At 49.3% G+C, this 19,684-nt stretch overlaps 1 protein-coding gene across 1 annotated transcript in view; it reads left to right on the top strand.

The window, feature by feature from the left end:
• The window catches only part of ASIC2 (acid sensing ion channel subunit 2), a 251,986-nt gene that overhangs the window by 2,505 nt on the left and 229,797 nt on the right, over nt 1–19,684 (top strand). The gene's annotated exons all lie outside the window — the stretch shown is intronic.

Below are 19,684 nucleotides of genomic sequence, written 5' to 3'. Positions count from 1 at the left end.
GGAGTCTTGAGCAGCCAGGGGAAAGGAGCAGTGGTGGGCTGGGGTGGGGCCCTCCCCTAGGGCGTGAGTGTGGGTCTCTGGTCTGGAGGAATGCTCTGCAGCGAGACAGGATGTGGATGCACACAGCCGGGGCCAGGAGAAGCTGTGCTCCGGGCTTGTAAACCATTTGCTGTGCTGGTTCCCCCCTGCCGTGGGTCTGGATAACGCAGCTGTCCGACAGAAGGTACCTGCCTCGTGCAGTCTGCCTTGGAGGAGCTCTGATGCCAGGCCCCAGCATGGCACGAGCCTGCCCAGCCATTCGTGTGTAAACGCCCCTTAGGTGGGTTTGGGCTTTTCCACTAGTGCAGGGAAGGCTGGTGTGTGAGTGTGTTTATTGACAGATCTCTGGTGGTGATTTCACTGGCCCTGATTTGTCTCTCCTGACAGTCTCGTTTCTGACAAAGCTTTTTCTGAGATGGTAAAGAGAGGCCACGGTTCCAACAGGTGTTGGCACGATGCCGGTCAGCCCAGGTCTCTCATTGGCTGGTTGGGCTATTCCTCGTCTGGGAGGGCAACCCTGGCTTCAGCCTTGTCCTGCTGGCTTTGCTTTAAGCCTGTAGGTAGAGGAGCCCTGAATTATCCACTCCCAAAACATGCCTTGTTTCCTGGACTTTTCAGCTGGCCTTAGAAGACTGTCTCCCGGGTGGCTCCCTGCCTTGGCAGGCAGGTGATGCCATTAACATGTGCTCCTACGTGACTTCTTCCAGAACTTCAAGCACAATTCCGAGTTCCACAAAGGTGAAGGAATGGAGGTAGTGAGCTCTTGTTATTTATTGTTCACTGGCTGACCGCTAATTAGCACCCTCTAGAGTTAGATTGAATTTCAAGGTTACATGCGAGTATCAGCAGGCCCTAGCTCCAGCTCCAAGTGTTACAACATGGCCCATGAAATGTATTTCTGAACATCTGACTGCTGCTCTACAAAGTGTGTGGAATTGCATCCTAACAGCCGGAATGCACTTTTGATATTCACCACAGCCCTGCATTAGCAATGAGTTTTATTCTCATTTTTTAAATGAAGAAAATGAGGCTCTAAAAAGCTGTCCAATGCCCTGAGCCAGCAAGTTCTAAGTCCAGCTTTGCATACGACCAAATGCATTGCACAGAAGCCACAAGTAACCCTGACCCTCTGACCTTGGCTGTTTCTTCTCTCGGAGGACCCTTAGGTAGGACTCTTGTTCCCCCCACCCAAGTCCTATCCCTCTGAGGGGCCCGGGGAGTGGAAAGCTACCCTAGGTGGTCCAGGTGCTCAGAGTCTTGGCAACATGTTACTGGGGTGTGCAGAGGACGCAGTGCCTTCAGGAGCCACCTGACTTCAATCTCTGCAGCAGGCCTGGCCATGAGCTGGGTGGGTCAGTGATTAAGAAGTTGAGGAGAGGCCGGGTGCGGTGGCTCACACCTGTAATCCTAGCACTCTGGGAGGCCAAGACGGACGGATTGCTCGAGGTCAGGAGTTCGAAACCAGCCTGAGCAAGTGTGAGACCCCCGTGTCTACTATAAATAGAAAGAAATTAATTGGCCAACTAATATATATAGAAAAACTTAGCCGGGCATGGTGGCACATGCCTGTAGTCCCAGCTACTCAGGAGGCTGAGGCAGGAGGATTGCTTGAGCCCAGGAGTTTGAGGTTGCTGTGAGCTAGGCTGACGCCAGGGCACTCACTCTAGCCTGGGCAACAAAGCGAGACTCTGTCTCAAAAAAAAAAAGAAAGAAAGAAAGAAAGAAAAGAAGTTGAGGAGAGTAGGGTCATTCCCACTGGACACACCTCCCTCTTACCTTCCTGTGCCCTGCCTCCCTGCGCCTGAAGAGTTTGCAGGCTCTCACTCACCCAAGCAAAAGTATTACCCCCATTCCCCAATGGTATGTGATCCTGGACACTCAGAGTGACCCCTAGTGGCTTTCCATCATGGCCCTGTCCTGGGATTTTACAGTCCCTTAACATTGTATGCTGTAGGTTTTTCCAAGGACCTTTGAATTAAGGTCTTAACCCCTCTATCTGTAGAAGCCAGAAGCTATTTTGGAGGAACCCCAAATACAGAGCAGACCTATCGGGCATATCTTCCTTTAACCACACTGCCCTGTCTCAAGCTTTTGTCATCTTGGATGGAGTGGCCTTATAGTGGCTAAGAATATGAACTCTCAAGCTGCACTGACTGGGCTCAAATCCTGTGTGCCCTCGGGCAAGTGACTTAAGCTTTCTGCCCTTCAGTTTCCTAATCCAAGATTTCCTGTTGTCCGATGTCACCCACATCAAGACCCGTTGGCTTAATTCCTCTAGGGGACACCAGTGAAATGCACTTCTGATGAGAACCAGGCCATTTCTGGGTGTTTATTCCTTTAGGGGGAAAAGTGGGAAGCAGGATGCACTGCCCAGACTCTTGTGCTGCCCCAGTCCTAAGAGGTCTAGTGCAACAGGTGAGGGGCGGGTTCCAGGGGAGACCTTTGAGGGATGTGCCAACCGTCCCCTAGTCCCACTCAGTCCACTTAGTACCATGGTGGAGATCAACCCAGCAGGGCAGAGGGGTGTCTGGTGGGTCTGAGTCTCTGGGCCCGCTCAGGATGTGTTTATTCACAGCGCCTCTCTTTGTCGCAGCTGTGCAAGGGTTAATCACTCAGTGGTCAGAGAAAGCAGCTCCCGCTTCTGAATGCCCGTGTTGTTTCTCTGCCACCAGCTGTGGACTTGGGCACTCTGCACACTCTAGCCCTGCTGGGGTTTCCCGGGGGTGGAGGAAAGCAGCCTTACCAATAATCGGGCAGGATGCAAAACTGGGAGGCTGAGTTATCTGGGTATCGGGGCCTTGGAAAAGGGACCGAGGGCTTGGGAACAGCGAAGATCAGAGCCCATCCAGGGTCTGCTGCAAGAATAAGGAGCAATGGCCCTCTCTGGCAGATGGCATGATCAGGGGTGAGCGTCAGGCGGAACTTGGCTTGGGGCTTCACCTCTGCCCTTTCCTAGCTGTGTGCTTTGGGCAGACGCTTTGCTCTCTGAACCTCTGGTAGTAATTCCTGCCTCAGAGAGCTCGGATGGAGATAACAGATGTGCACTAACTGGCACACGCCTGGGCAGTAGTGGGCACTCGATGTTCGAAAGGCTCAATGTCTTGGCATCGGATAATGGCAGTTATTAATTAGTATTAATATAATTATCATATCATATCCTGACCACTTACCTGAGTAGGGATAGCCTTCTTTCCTAGTTTGTTCATTCGATGAACCAACATCTATTGAGTGTCAACTACATGCCAAGTGCTGTACTGGCAGCTGGGGGTATAAAATGAAATAAGGCTTGGTGCACGTTCCCCAGGCACTTGCAGTGTTATTGAGAAAAGAGATGTGGGATCGTGTGCCAGGGCATCCAGAGGTGCTGTGTCGGCTCACAGGAGTGCCCAGATCAGACTGGGGACTCCCCCCAGTAGCTTCCTGGAGGAGGTGATGTCTGAGCTGAATCATTTTTTTTATTTTAGCATATTATGGGAGTATAGGTGTTAAGGTTACTTATATTCCCATGCCCCCTCCCCCCTCGAGTAAGAGCTTCAAGCATGTCCATCCCCCAAACGTTGCACATCTTACTCGTTGTGGTTGTATATACCCTTCCCCTCCTCCCCCCTCCTACTGCCCCCCCCAACACCCAATAAATGTTACTCCTATATGTCCACTTAGGTGTTGATCCGTTAATACCAGTTTGCTGGTGAGTACGTGTGGTGCTGGTTTTTCCATTCTTGAGATACTTCACTTAGTAGAATGGGTTCCAGCTGTATCCAGGAATATACAAGAGGTGGTATATCACCGTTGTTTCTTAAAGCTGAGTAGTATTCCATGGTATACGTATACCACATTTTATTAATCCACTCATGAATTGATGGGCACTTGGGTTGTTTCCATAGCTTTGCAATTGTGAATTGTGCTGCCATAAACATTAGAGTGCAGGTGTCTTTTTCATAAAGTGACTTTTGATCTTTTGGGTAGATGCGAATCTTGAAGGGTAAGTAGGAGTCCCAGAGTAGAGAAGGAGAGAGGGTTTCACCGCAGGGCACAGCATGTCCAAATGAGGGAGTGCAGAGGCATGAAATGAGATTGAACACATGCCTCCGAGGCCCTGAGACCAGTTCTAGGTGGCTGGAGGGAGGGGCTGGAGGTGCTGAGGTGGGGGCGGGGTGGAGGGATGATGATGCAATGGTGTGATGGGTCCCTGGGAGCCAAACTAAAGTTTTTGAAGTTTGCAGCAAAAACTGTGACTTCTTACACTATTGGCTGCTAGGCTGTAGAGGGAGGCCTCACCTGTATCTGAATGCCCCAGCTTAACCTCATGCCTTAACTTCATCAGGGGCCACTGCTCGCTGCATCCTTCCCCCTTCCTACCCGCCTTTGCAAGAGGTAACCTTGACTTCAGATTTTGGACTATTCCTATGTACTAAAAGCCAAGGAAATGGCATTTGGTTTCATCGCATTTTGTTCACATCAAGCAAGCTGGTTGCTACTTGCCAGGACAGAAAACAAGAAATCATGTCAGCAACATATTGTTTAAAATCAGCTAGTGCTGTTGAAACGGTGCTATGCCAGGCACTCCAGTAGTTGTGAGGACGGCCAGCTTTAGGGAGTCAAGAAAGTTACTTTTCTTTAGAGAAAGAGTAATAAATGAGCTAATACCTGTAAAGTGCTTAGCACCATTTCTGGCACCAAGTAAACATGCAAGAAATATGAGCTATTTCCATTATGATTATGTGCAGTGGGCATTTTGAGTGAAGGACAAAGGAAAATAGCTTTGGGCAGTTGTTCTGTGCCAGATCCTGGCTGGGCATGTTGCACGCCATCTCAATTCTTGCAATAACCCTGTTTGAGAATCCACATTTTACAAATGGGGAGACTGCACTTTGGGGAGCATCTGTAATCCACCTAAAGTCACAGAGCCAACAGGTGACAAAATTGGGATTCCAACCCAAGTCCTCATGACTGCAAAGGCATGTGCTCTTTCTGCAGCTGGATGAGGAAGGAGCAGTGTTGGTGGTGGTGGGGTATGGGGGGTGTCCTGGGAAATCCAGTCCAGCCTCAGCTTTGCCCTGGCCAGCTAGGTGACCTTGGCCTCAGGACCTTCCTCTGTAATATGCAGGCATGAGCCAAATGACCAATGGGACTTAGCTGAGAAGTTCTCCATTCTAGTGGGCAATCAGGGGAAAAGAAGGTTTAAAATAGTGCAGATGGTGCGAGCCTTTCAGCCAGCCATTTCTGTTCTTTGCAGAGCTGAAACAGTGATTAAGGGGTGAATGTACAAGTTATTGAAGTGCTAGAGACAGGACGGTGATTAAATAGACATTTATACAAGGAACATGAAAAGACCTCCTCCAGTTATTTGACTTCAGGGAAATTAGTTTAGGGAATCAAATGTAAACTCTGCTCAGGTCTGCAGATATCCAAATTGACCAGCGTCAGGCTGATTGTGATAGTGGCTATTTTGGGGGCACTGTGGCCAGTCGTGAAGGCATCAATCAGATGTCTGCTCAATTGAGAAGGGCTGCAGGAATAACCGGGCCATTTGCTCCGTGTGTCAGTAGCTTTCATTCTCCTAAGCGATTTGCTTGGATCAGCTACTCAGAGATTCAATCCACCAATGCAGATTAAGTGCCTACTGTGTGCCAGGCACTGAACCACAAAGATGATCATAAATCTGATTTGTTTCTGGTACACAGGCCTGTAGGGCAGTGTGCTTCATCAGGGTGACTGGGTCTAAAAGGAGCTGCCTGACATACAAAGAGTGGGGCTGGCTAGGATTTGTATTGGCCACCTGTTACATACACAGTCACATTCAACTTTCCCAGAATCGAATGAGTGTTATGGAACCCATTTGACAGATGAGGAAACCAAGGCCCAGGGGGAGATACAAAGTTACACAGCTGGGATGAACCCTAGCAGCAGAGTTAGGATTCAACCAAAGACCAGCCCAGGTCCAAAGCTGATGGGTGTCCTTCCCTATGATCCATTCTGCCAACACTCAGAGATGCCAGTGAGAACAAACCCTTCCACAGAAGGTATCACTCACACTCCTCCAAGCCTGAACTGAAGTCTTGTTCACTGCAAGTTGCTGTCATCCTGGGTTCCAAGGCCTGGAACCCCTGAGAAGGAAAGACCGTTCTTAAGAGTGCAAGGAAGAAAAGTAGGTCAGTCTATGGAGGGGAAGCCACTCGGGAGTTGTGAAAAAGTTTGATGTATGCCACAACTAAATTACCATCTTCAGTCTTCCAAGGACTCCGGTAACTTGAAGTCCAGGACAAGGAAATGTTGCCAAATTGAGATCCAGCTCAGGCCTGTGCTAACAAATAGATGACTCACCCATAATTGGAACATGAATTGTTGGTAAAACAAATCGAGGCTGCTAACGTACCCAGGAAGTTTGTTCTCCTGAGCATGTCAGATATCTCCCCTGACACTGTTGTTTATACTATTAATTTGCTAAGTAAATTGTTTCCTCTGATTCCACACACATTTATTGAACCTCCTGCTCTCTTCCGGGCACTTTTACATTCATTATTTTATTTCAGCCTGACAACACACCAGAGAGGAAAGTATTCTTTTCTCCCTAGCACAGACAAGGAAACTGAGGCACAGAGTGGTATTTTTTGTTGTTGTTGTTGTTGTTTTTAGTGCCCAGCCCAAGGTCACAGACAGAAGCCCTGATCTTAGGGTTTCAATGTCAATGCTCCTTGCATTACATCACAATTGTTCCCTGGTGAAGCTTGGGCCAGACAAACCTGCATTTCTAAACAGCAGAGTCTTAATTTATTATACCTGGCTAGGATGCGATAATGTACATTGCTATCTCATTTTATCCCTGCAGCAATGGGATAAAATTAAAGAGCACTTATTATACTCTATTGCCTGCCTAACTCCAGAGAGGGGAGGAGCTTGCCCAGAGTCACATGACATGGGAATGGAAGAAGAGCCAGAATTTGAACTCGGGTCCCCTAAGGGTCCATGCACCTCTTCCTCTCCCAGCTCTTCTGTTGCTGGTCAGGGTGAGTTTTAGGGGATTTTACCTGCCCCGGAAGATTTTCTTAGGGAAAAATAATGGTCTTGCAAATACATTGCAGAAAAGCATCAGTACTGAAACTGGCTGCAGAGAAGAGACGAGGAGGCTGCCTTCCCTGATCTCTGCCCAGAGACCCGCCCTCCCTGCCCAGGCAGGTCTGTTCCAGCACACTCCGATTGGCAGTGGATGAATGGGGAGCCCTCAAGAGGGGCTCACATGTTAGCATGCCCAGATTCCTAGGTCCCCAACAGAGACCTGACTCAGTAGGTTAGAGCAAGGGCCTGAGATTTGCGTTTCTAACAAGCTCCCAGTAACCCAGACGCTGCTAGTTCATGGACCACCCACACTTTGAGCGACAAGGCTGGGGGCTCCTTGGAACCCATGAATGCTGATAAGGAGGGACCCGTGTGGCTCTCCCAGCCATGTCAGATTCACTGGGTCTGGTAGCGTGCTTGTGGGGTGAGCACCCCGCAGGGAAGCAGGGAAGGGGAAGGGTGCCTGGGGAGGAGTGCTGGGCTCTCGGTGAATCCAGGACGATGTGCAGTAGCAGGTGCATCACTGCCCCCAGGTGGCCTTCTACCATACCAGAGCAGAGTCAACAGAGGGCCAGGGGCAATGGCCATGTGGTAGGCTTGCATAATGGTCCCTCGAAAGATGTCCACGCCTTAACCCCAGAACCTGTCAACACATCACCTTATGCGACCAAAGAGACTTTGCAGATGTGATTACTCTAAGGATTTGAGATGCAGAGAATATCCCAGACTATCTGGGTGGGCCCAGTGTGATCACGGATCCTTATAAATGGCAAAAGAAGTCAGGAGCGTCAGAGTGAGAGGAGATGTAACCACCGAAGCAGAAGTCAGAGATTTGAAGACGTTACTTTGATAGTTTTGAAGATGGAGGAAGGGGCCACGTGCCAAGGAAGGTGGGTGGTCTTGAGACACAGGAAAAGGCGTGGAGACAGATTCTGCCCCAATGCCTCCAGAAGGAGCCCATCCTTGCCAACAGCACTGTGATTTTAACCAGTAAGACTCATTTCCGACTTCTGACCTCCAGAGCTGTAAGATAATAAATTAGTGTTGTTTGTGCTACTGAAGTTTGTGGTGACTTGTTATAGCAGGGATAGGAAACTAATACAAGCATCATTTTTTTTCTGTACAAAATGTTTTCTGTGACGGACCTGAATCTGCATAGACCTGAATAGGCTGGGTAGTTTGGGAACAAAGTCTGTGCAAAAAAATCAAGAGAATAAAAGAATTTGTAACAAACAAGCATCTAGTTTCAAAGATGGCATGGGGCTATTTTAACCACACATTCAGGCGAGACTGGGAATTTGGATTCCCAGAAACTTACAAAGGAGGTGGTTAGGGGGGCGTAAAAAGAAAGTCTCCTCCGGAGTGGGACAGACACAAGGTCAAATCCCAGCTCTGCCAAGGTCTTAGTTGGTGGCTATTTAGGAAGCTGCTTACCCTCATTGAGACCTTATCTCCTCATTTGTAAATTACAGATACTTTCCTTGCAGGGTAGTTGTTGAAACTTAAAGATAATTTATTTAATCCATCAAAAAATGATCGAGAGTCAGCCATAGACTAGTCTCGGTGGACAGAAGTTGAGTATCAATACAGAAAGTGTCTGTACTCTCTTGTATGTGAAAGCACAGCACAGGTGTGTAGGTGCTCGATAAATGTGAGCCATCGCTACCATCCTCATCATCATTAAAATAGGTGATGCCCTCACTTCTTCCAAGAAAGATTTTCAAGTCCCTGGAAGAACAGTCTTCAATGGTCCTCTCCATGCTGCTGCAGTTCTAGCCAGAAAATGTTATGTCGCTTTTATATCACAGCTCTCTGGGTAGGTCAGAGCCCTTTGGTGTTTCTTCCCCTATTCGGTACCCTGACCAAAGTTATAAATCGGAGAGGGGGCTTGGGTCACGTAAGGGCACACCGCAAGTCACTGGGGGAGCTTGAAATAGACTCTAAGGATGTTTGTACACAAGCCTACAAATGATACTTTGTACCACAGCGGTGTCAGTCTCTTCCTCTGTCTTCTTCCGAAACTCGAATCCTGACCACCCCCTCCCGATTCTGATGGCATGTCTGATCTGAAAGTTGTTGATACTCTGATCTCTGGAAGTGAAGGGTTTTAATCTTCTCTTGGAACCCCTCCCAACGAAAATTATTTTCCCACTTTGAAATGGCATGGACATCCACTGTGAACTCGCATCCATAAATCTAAGCCTACTGCTCAGGAAAGCAGATGAGGTTTGATTCTGCTTCTCAGCACAGTCTCACAGAGCAAATTATGGAAAGAATTTGATTTATAGGAGCACCTCAAAGGCTCTGGAGTGAGACGCGTGTTTATTCACTTTATTACCATTTATTTTACACTATCTCTTTACGCTGCCTGCACATGGATTTGAAAGACTATTTGGATAGATGCTTATGACCTGCCAGATTGCATGGCCCTGTTGAGGCTCATGCCTCTCTTTGGCGAAGCTGCCAACAGCTCAGGGTGAGGGATCCTCCTGCCAGCACTGGGGGTAAAGCCCAGCCTATATTACAAGCGGACAAGGAGACTCCAGCCCAAAGTTTGAGCCTGAACTTCACAAAGTCTATGTTTGCATGGTACTTGGTGTGAATTTCCAGCAGCAACTGCAGGCAGGCTTGATTTAAGATTCAAATATCTCAGAACAGCTGGGGATATTTAACATCGCTATAATTACATTACATTTCTGATGGTACATGGAGTCAGAGCCTTTTTTGTTGTTGTTGAATATTCTATGAGCCTCAAATATTTTAACCAGCGAGGGAAACATGACTGTGTTTTTCACAACTAAATAGTTTCATTTTTAAAATTCCGGCCAGGGATGAGTATCTCAGGGTTTCATATTTTGTCATGTCTTTGGAACTGCAAGAGCAATGTCCCTTCTGCTGTGGCTGAGGAGGTCAGTTAGGTGGGCTATGGTACTGGGGAAAGGAGAAAAATGGGGCAGGAATTGATAGGCACCGCATGTGTGCCAGGAGGGATGGTATCAACTTGTCACAAGTGGCATTGCTGATAAGTGATATAGCTAGGGTCAGCTAGGATCGCTACAGACGCGATTCTGGCAACTAAGATGGAATGAGTTGCCAGGCAGTGGGACAGAAAAGAGAGAAAACAAGATAAAGGGAAGACACACTATGCACAAGGCTCTGATATATTCATTTAATTTGTTACCTTTTTTAATCCTCAGGACAGCTCTGAGGGTTCATTACTGTTATACCCATTTTACAGATAAGGAAACCAAGGCTCAGAAGGTAAATGGGGGAAGTGGTGATGAGGACATGCATCTCACCCTCTTAGAAGATGACATTTTGAATATTTAATGTACGTTGACCCCTGGCTCCTTCACTCTCATCAGCCACCTCCCCTGCCCTATGTTCCAAGATGCTTAACCAGCCAAGGAGGCAGGAAAATACCTATTACCTTTGCTGACCTCCCTCTTCCCACCCCCTTGGAGTCATGAGTTCATGGCCTGGAGTCACAAAGCCAAGTCATTGCCGAGATGCTTGTCTCTTTCCAAGGAATTTTCCAACTTCCATGCCCTTGCTTGGGCTGTTCCCTTCCCCTGGATGCCCTGATCTACCATCTCTGCCTCTGCAGCCCTGTCTCCTTTACACGGCTGGGTGCTCAGATGTGCCCAGAATGCGCCTGGAAGGATGCCTGAGATCCGATGATGGGCTGCCTCTGAGCAGGGGCCTGGAGCATGGGCCGGCTGGGCAGGAGGGAGCCCTGCTTCTCTCCCTGCATCCATATCTATGGCCCGAGACCTTTTGACCGGTTATATATGTGCACGTATAACATACAACCAGTCAACGCAAGAGACAAAACAAAAATACCATTTGTTATTTTTTGTTTGTTTGTTTAAAAATCTCTTCTGTGGTTATCTGTATCCTCCATACAAATCATCTGTAAGTAAAGAGATATGTTCTGCCCTTTCAACCACACTAAACTCATGCTGCGGATGCCCCTCTTAGGATCCTTTCCTTCCTTGGCCTTTTATTGAAACCCTGTATATCCACTCAGTTTCCCTCCTCACCAACTGTAATCTCCTTGCGAGTCAGAACCGTGCCTGGCTCCATCCTGTGGCTGTCCCAGCACCTGACACTATGGCCTGAGGGGCAGCAGGTTCCCTGTCTGGATATTGAGTTGTTGAAATGAGAAATAGGACGGTTCCACCAGAATCTATGTGGACTCATTCTGTCGTTCATTAATACATCCGGTGAAGAGTTATGGAGGCCCTCGTGGGCCAGGCGTTCTGGTAGATGTGGGACACAGAGGGAAATGGATTGGGGCCCTCCCCCGCAGAGCCCCCATCCCGGAGCCTCAGAGCCACGGGGAGGGCTTGCTTAAAAAAAAAATCCCTGGCTCCCAACCAGAACTACTGAATCAGAATTTATAAGGGAGAGGCCCAGCAACCTATTTTTAATATGCCCCCCCAGGTGACTGAGGATTTTAGAAAAACATGGTTTGTTGTGGGCTGGAGGGGCAGATAAATGTGCAAGTAAACAAATAAATGAGCAAGACTGTTTCCAATATGAATAAGTGCTGTGAAGGCAAATAATAATAATTAATAATAAGGGCATCTGACATATCGAGGGTGGCAGGAGCTGCCTGAGGACAGGGAGCAGGGAAGGATCGATTCTCTGGGGAAGTGACATCTTTGTTGAGACCTGGAAGATGAGAAGGGGGAAGCCCCACAGGGACCAGGGAAAAGCACTCCACACAGGGGGAACAGCAAACCAAAAGCCCCGAGTCAGGGAAGGATCCGCCTCCTTCCTTCCAACACTGGAAAGCCCAGGCCCAGCAGCTCAGTCTCTGGATGTTTTTGTCGTGGGTACATCTGGCTCCTTCCAAAGTGCGGCCGCCTCTCTCACCCACACACCTTGTGAGAGAGCAGCGGGATTCCAGCAGTTCTGGAAATACTGACCTCCGGAATGCTAATGTAATGTAGCTTGAGGTCCTTAGGCTGAACTTTTCCTTTTAAAAAATAACTCCAAGAGAATGGAAAAAAACTGCAGCACCAAAGAATCCAATCACAAACCCCTGTCTAAGGGCAGCTCGGTGCCCTTAGACAGAACCAGGCCCTCCCTTTGGACTACTACAGTCCAGGTAATTAGAACCACCGTCCTCTGCTGATTAGTCTTCATGAGGGCAAAGGTCTTAAGCCTTTGATGTTCAGACACAGTTTCCTTATTCGGCCTCTAAAGTGTTAGGTCACATGGCTGGTTGTCCACAGCGAAAACAGACCCCTTCCCCTGCTTCATGTTGCACAGAGAACGTGCAGATCTTTCACCTCTGTTCATCTTCGTGGTAACCATGTGGTACAGAAAAGCACACAGTGTTGTTCCTATTTTACAGATGGGACAACTGAGGCTCAGGGAGGAGCACTGACTGGCCCAAGGTTACCCAGCTGGTGCCGGAACCAGGTCAGTTCTGACTCCTGCTGCAGAGCTGGGTCACGGTGGTGAGTCGCTACTAGGAGTCTAAATCTGTCCTTCTGCAAGTCTCAATGTCACCGTCACCTCCTGGAGGAAGTCTTCCCTGATCCCAATAGAGGCCATTGTGAAACCCGGTTGGGAAGTTGAATCCTTGACCGGGAGGGCCCACGGCGGTGCCTGGGTTACCTCCAGACAAAATATCTCAGATTTCAATAGCTCTTACATGGTACATGAGAGTCACCTGGGGAAAATGCAGATTCTGGTTCAGCATGTGGGGCCTGAGGCCCTGCATTTCTGACAAGCTCCCCAAGTGACACCAATGCCGCAGGTACATGGGCCACACTTTGTGTAGCTAGGGTCTACAAGGCTGGAGGAGGAAACAGCTTGGAGTAAGAGAGAAAGAAGGACCTCTGGCCCTGGACAGACCTGGGTGCCTTGTGTGTTACAATGAATCATCCCTTTTGGGCCGAGTTCAAGGTGGGCCCACCTTGTCCTGAAACCTGGCTAAGAAGCAAAGCCACTTCTCCTAGACTAGACCTTCAGGCTGCTGCTCTTTAGAAATGCAGACAGCGCAGCAATTGGTAAGTCTCTATTAAGAATAACTCTTTCCTTTGTCTTTATGTGATACCAAAACAAGTCACTGAGAGAGACCTTGTGAACGGAGAGATGGCAACAGAGTCACATACCTTCAAAACGAGGTCCCCTCAAGGATGAGCCTCGAGATATTTCTGCTCCCTTTTCTGATTTTGTAGATATCAGTGGACGTGTCCGTGAGTCCACGAGAGGTGGGAATTCAAGGTGAGCCTCTGGCTTGATCTCAGTAATCAGTTTTTGTCTTTGAGTTGCATGTTGCTACTGAGGCAGGGGAGAAAGCCTTCAACTAAAGGAGCTCTGCCAGTAACAGGGCATTTCTAGGTGATGCAGCTAGAAGCCTGCGCTTTTGTTGCTGTAAGTCCATTAGTTAAAACTGCTAAGGCTGCCCGCAAACCATGCCTTGGACTATTCATTCAATGCATACCCTTATTTGGTTTTTTATTCATTCATTCCTTTGTTCATTGTTTTATTCATTCGCTGATTGACAGCTTCATTTACTCATTCATACATTTATTGAGAACCTTCTATATGCCAGGCTCTGTGCCGGGCGCTAATTATAACAAAGTGAATCCACTTCCAAGTCATCCATTCAGTCTCCCTGTTCCCACAGTGTCTTGTAGCCAGGCAACAGACAATAGACCCTCGGTGGCCTCTCTAGTGCTGAAAAGGTGGCCCATCCATTTGTCATCTTTAGTCTGCGACTCTGCCCTGCTTTGAGATGTCATGTGGTTCTACTCGACAAGATAAGGCCAAGCACCCAGGAAATCTCCAGTTCTTGCCCCTACACATCGTGCATCCCGGCATGTTGGGCTGCCTGTAGTCCCCGAATCTGCCGTGCTCTTCCAAGCCTTTGCATAGGCTGTTCCCTCAGCCTGGAATGTCCTGCCCTCCCCCTTGTCTGGCCTGTGCTGCGTCCGGCCACTGGTGCCCTGAGAGCCTTTGGCCTGGAGTAGGTAAGAGTGAGGGCTCAGGGTTCGAGGCTTGACTTCTCCATGGACAGTCTACCCAGCAGTTTCACATCTTTATTTGGACTTGCACAGCGGCTCCACGGAAGGGTAGCAGAAGAGTCGCAAATCCCAGACGAGAGTGGAGTGACTTTCTCAAGGTCACAAAGCTAGGAAGAGGCCAGGTCTCAGCTACGATTTAGCTCTCTCACTCCCTTTTCGGGGCCGGTGCCAGTCTACAACGTACACAGAAAAGACGTCGGCCACTGGGAGTCATTAGTTAAGACCTGTAGGGCCTTTTTATTCCTTTCTGCTGAAGCCTAGAAGAATCTGCTCCGGCCAGGCACGGAAGCTGCAGAGGAGAGCTGAGGTTATGGTGTGATGATTCAGATTTCGCAAACAGCAGGTTTTGCCTGAGATATTTAAATAACTCAGAGTTACTGCCGCCCCATGCAGGAGCGGACAACCAGGCAGTGGTATATGACTTCTGGGTGGGAGGGGAGCCGTGTGGGAGGCAGGAGTCAGGCTTCCAAGAGAGAGATTACCATTTTGTATTTATTACTTTGGCTCGCGGGAGTGCCGCAGGGACAGGCTTGCTAATACATTAGATAATTGCCTCAGTGCCCCACTTCAGTTTGCAGTGCGTGGACAGCCCAGGTGCAGACGCGCAGGACAGGATCCGTCCCGGGCCTCCCAGGTGCCCAGGGCTCTCTCTGGGGCATGAGGTGATGGAGAGGATGAGTGGGGTAGTAGGAGAAGGGGGGGGGCTCTCCATCCTTAGATACTGGGGTACACCAGGATCATCGGGTCCCTATGCCCACAGCTGCGGATCGGAGGGAGTGGAGGAGGAGTCCTGAGCTGGGAACCGGAAGCCCAGAGCCCCACTCTGCCATGACTGCTGGGCGGCCCCGGAGCTGTAGCTGCCCCTCTCTGGGCCTCTTGTGCCCATCTGGAAAATAAAGGAGATCGTAAATCAGTATTTTTCAACTCTGGCTGCATGTTAAAATCACCTAGGGAAGTTGTTTTTAAAATCCCAAGCTCAACCCATAGAGATTCTGATTTTGTTGACTTAGGGTTGAGCCCAGACATGAGTACCTTTTAGGTGCATTTGAGAGTCTGGCTAAAACATAGCTGCCAGATAGATTCACTGACCTGCACAGTCTCTCTTAGGGTGGACATTCTAGGAATTAAAAAAAAAAAAGGCAACAAGTCAGTGACCTTGAGATCCAGGGTCGCTTGCTTCTGCCTTTGGGTTTTTACTGCCAATAATCTGTTCCAGCTCCAGTCTCCCCCGCCTGCCCAGGGAGGTTCCCTCTTCCCGGTGAATGTTGGAGAGCCGTACACCAGCAGGCAGGAGGCTCAGCTCTGTGGCCAGGGGTCAGCTAACTCGGGATTCCCAGGCCCCAATTCTCACATCCCCAGATCATGAGAAAGCAGCTGGAGCCAGCCTACCCGCTAGCAGGCTTCGGAGCGGAGCTTGTTTTATGCTGCCCTCTAGTTTCCGAAGGGCTTTCCCATGCAGTGCCTGACAGCAGAGATCACTATTCCGGTTTCATAGATGAGAAGGCAGAGTCTCAGTGTGATCAGGTAACTTGCCCAAGGCCATCCAGCCAGTAAGTAACGGAACCAGACAGATGTCAGTTCGAATCCTAACAATGCCACTTCCAAACGAATGTTGACTCGTCCATGAACTTTTGTGTGCCTCGGTTTCCTTATCTGTGAAATGGACAGAAATACCGCTCATCTCTACAGAGCGGTGGTTGCGAGGAGGAAAAGTGGTAACCAGGCAGGATTCCTTGTGGAGCCTGCACAGAGCAGAGAATCAGCTGATATTTCCTTCTTCCTCCTTCCCTCTGCAGTTTCTCCTGGTCTCCCCTAATTCCTTTTCCCTGCCTCCTGCTAGTTTTTAAACTCTCCAAGGAATGGGAGCTTGGTAGGCAGTTCACTGCGTATGACCTTGAGCAAGTTGCTCCACCGCTCTGTGCCTTCATTGCCCCGTCTGTGAAATGGGGGTAGGAGAGGTATTTGCGATTAAGGATTCGATGGGTTGAGAGGACAGCTCTGGCATGGAGCTCCTGCTGTGCTTGTTCTGGTTCTGCTTCTTACAGCCTCCCTTCTCCCCGCTGGGCCCTGGCACGGGGAGAACTTCCCGCCTCCACCTCCTCCAGTGGGCATTCGATGAACAGGGCAGCGACTCCCCAGGCAGAAGCACGGTAAACAAGCACATCCTCCCAGTCCTTGCTGTGTCCTCAGCGGTGACAGCTCTGCTGAGTACACCCGGCTCCCAGGGCTCCTGTGCCGGGAGCAGCAGCCCTCCCCAAGGGGATTGCTCACTACCTCGGGATGGGAAAAAAGGAAAAAGCTGTAAATAGAGAGGATTCATCTGTGATAAGTCATGGTTAGAAACCCCGGCTATATAACTCTTTAATTCTCCACTCTAGCTTGTAGGCTCATGCAGTAAAAACAGTCACTGGTAATTTATTTTTTCTTTTAATTTTGTGATTTTTTTTTCTTTAACCAACCAAAAAGTCCTCCTAAACTCACCTTAAGCTTTTATTTTTTTTTCTCTTAACAGTCATAAAATATTACCGTGGATTACAATGTAAAAGCAATCCTCTCTCCTCCATTGCCACGTTGAAAATGTACAGACTCATGGACAATTTCTTTTTCTTTTTCTTTTTCTGAGACAGAGTCTCGCTCTGTCATCCAGGGCAAGAGTGTGGTGGCATCAGCCTACTTCACAGCAACCTCAAACTCCTAGGCTCAATCGATCCTCCTGCCTCAGCCTCCCAAGTAGCTGGGACTACAAGCAAGTGCCATCTTGCCTGGCTAATTTTTCTATTTTTAGTAGAGACGAGGTCTTGCTATTTATTGCTCAGGCTGGTCTCAAACTCCTGAGCTCAAGCAATCTTCCTGCCTCAGCCTCCCAGAGTGCTAGGATTACAGGTGTGAGCCACTGCGCCCCGCCAATTTCTTAAGCAGGTGTTGTTAAAACAGGAGTGAGTTCCAGGCTCTGTTTGTGTCACCTGTGTCCAGGTGGGCAGAGGAGGCTGGCATGGAGGGAGGCGGCTCAGACGCTCTGCATGTGATCCAAGTGTTGGGTTGGAGTCACTTCCCTTTCAGCTTGGAGCTGGATGATCTCAGGCAAGTGAATTCTTCTTTGGGCTCGGTTTTCTCATTTGTGAAAAGTGGACACGTTGAGACTGAAGGAACTATTGGGCAATCTGAGTTGGGAATTGGGCATATAAACCTGGAGCTCCAGGGGCAGGTCAGGACAGGAGATAGGAGTTTGGGAGTCATGGATGCAATGGTGGGATTTAGTTACGGGGACTGGACGGGATCATGGGACAGAGAAGGGCAGCAGGCAGAGCACTGCGTCCTGGATCCACGAATATTCAGGGGTCAGGAAGCAGAAGAGCTGGAGATGGGGGTGAGAGGGAAGAGTCAGGGAGGTAGGAGGGACACCCAGCGGGCACGGACATAGAAAGAAGCCCAAGGGAGGGGGCACTAAGGGGCCATGGTCAGCTCTGTGCAGCCAGCAAAGGGCAGGCCTCGCCACTACTGGGAAATGGGAGCAGTACAGTGTAGAGCTTGTAACCATAGGTTTTAGAATCAGGTGCGCTCAAACCCAGGTCCTGATGCTGCCATGTCTTGGCTTTCTGACCTTGGCCAAGCTCCAACCTCTTTGATCCTTAGCTTCCTCCTCTACATGGCATTATGGTGCCGTTTAAATGAGATCATGTCTTTAAAGTGCTCAGCTCTGGGCCTGGCACATAGTAGGTGCTCAGTCTACAGAAGCCGTTTGTATTCTTCCTGGAACTTCTTAAGAGGGTAGAGTGAGTCACTGTCAGTCAGACAGACTGCAGAGGGGCCCAAGTTAGGAAGGGAATATTTCACCTGGGCAATCCAGCTTTCACCCAGGGTTGGAAAGGAAGTTGTCTTGAAGGCTCAGACTGGTAACATAAGGCTGCAGTCCCCAACCCCTGGGCCGCAGCCTGGCACTGGCCTGCGTAGCCTGTTAGGATCCGGCCACGCATCACCACCTGAGCTCCACCTCTGCCCCCGTGACGCCCGTCAGTGGGAAAATTGTCTTCCGTGAAACTGATCCCTGGTGCCAAAAAGGTTGGGGGTTGTTGACATAAGGCGTGGCCAAGTGGAAGCAGATATAGGGCCAGGAAGGCCACTGGCCAGCCGGAGTACACATACCCTGCCTAGAGGCCTCCTACTTTCAGAAGTTTACAGCCCCACGCAGGCCAGATGAAACCCATTCTCAGGCCCAGAACAGCTCACGTGGGTCTGAGAACCTTTTAGGTGATGCTAGACCAGAGAAGAATTTTAAACAGGGTGCATGGGATTGACAGGATCAGATTTGCATTTCAGAAAGACCACAGTGACAGCAGCGCCAGGGATAGGATGGGAGGGGGCGCGGGTCTAGTCCAAGGCAGGCAGAGAAGCCAGGAAACTGCGCTCAGGTGAGAGGGGCCGGGGATGAGGAAATGGGCTCATTATAACATAATTACCTCTATAATCAGCATGCAGGCGTGTTATTTCAAAATGCAAAGATGATTATACGATTAAAGGCTTTTTTTCCTTTTAATGGAAATAACTTGCCAACCTGGGGGTTTGGGTGAGTGGTTGGAAGAAAAGGTGAAGTATTAATTTTTAACCAATTGATTTTGCAATGAATTAGTTTATTGACTCAAAAAAAAATCACTCACTGTGGACAGTGAATGTTGTAAATGAGATTAGTGTCTGGTTAGAGTGAAAGCTAAGTGAAGGGACCCAGGAGGCTTCCCTCGTTAGACTGCAAGGAAGGTTTCGGTTTTGCACGGCTGGAGAGGAGGGAGCGCTGGCCCTGCCAGGCTGGAGGGAGTGGGCTCAGACTGGGAACTCCCCCTCTGATCTCTCTGAAGAATTAACACATGGTTGAACTTTAAGCAATGACATGGTCTAAGCTAACCAAACACAGAAAATAATTCTCCCACTATTCCCAGTGTTTTTAAATTACACAGACAAACTAGAGGGAGGAAGGGGGGAGGGAGGGAGGGGAGGAAGGGGGGAGGGAGGGAGGGGAGGAAGGAAGGAAGGGGGGAGGGAGGGAGGGAAGGAAGGAAGGAAGGAAGGAAGGAAGGAAGGAAGGAAGGAAGGAAGGAAGGAAGGAAGGAAGGAAGGAAGGAAGGAGAGAAGGAGGGAGGGTGGGAAGGAAGGAAGGAAGGAAGGAAGGAAGGAAGGAAGGAAGGAAGGAAGGAAGGAAGGAAGGAAGGAAACCTTAGGTTCCAGAAACAATGGAGGACCTTAAAACCAGGGTGGTAAGCACACAACTGGCTTCCTGGGGGCCTATGGGACCAGATCAGAGGCTCCAGGCCAGGAGACTGGTGTGTGCTGGGGATAGGGAAGGATAGTTATCACGTGGGACCACCTGAGACAGGGCCCCTGCATAAAGGACTCTTAAGGAGCTGTCTTTTCTGTTAAAAGAAGAGGAGAAAACTCCATCCAGAAGCCCAAGGAACCTAGGAGTCTGCTAGGGGTTCTAGGTGGCAGTTCTAGACAAATGTCCAAGAACTAGAGTCTACAAGCCTGCAGTGTGGGAGAGTGTGGGGTCTGGA

Source organism: Microcebus murinus, chromosome 18 (assembly GCF_040939455.1).
Source record: "Microcebus murinus isolate Inina chromosome 18, M.murinus_Inina_mat1.0, whole genome shotgun sequence".
NCBI classification, from domain to species: Eukaryota; Metazoa; Chordata; class Mammalia; order Primates; family Cheirogaleidae; genus Microcebus; species Microcebus murinus.
Note: the sequence above shows the minus strand (reverse complement) of the source record. Positions and strands in the feature narration are given on the sequence as shown.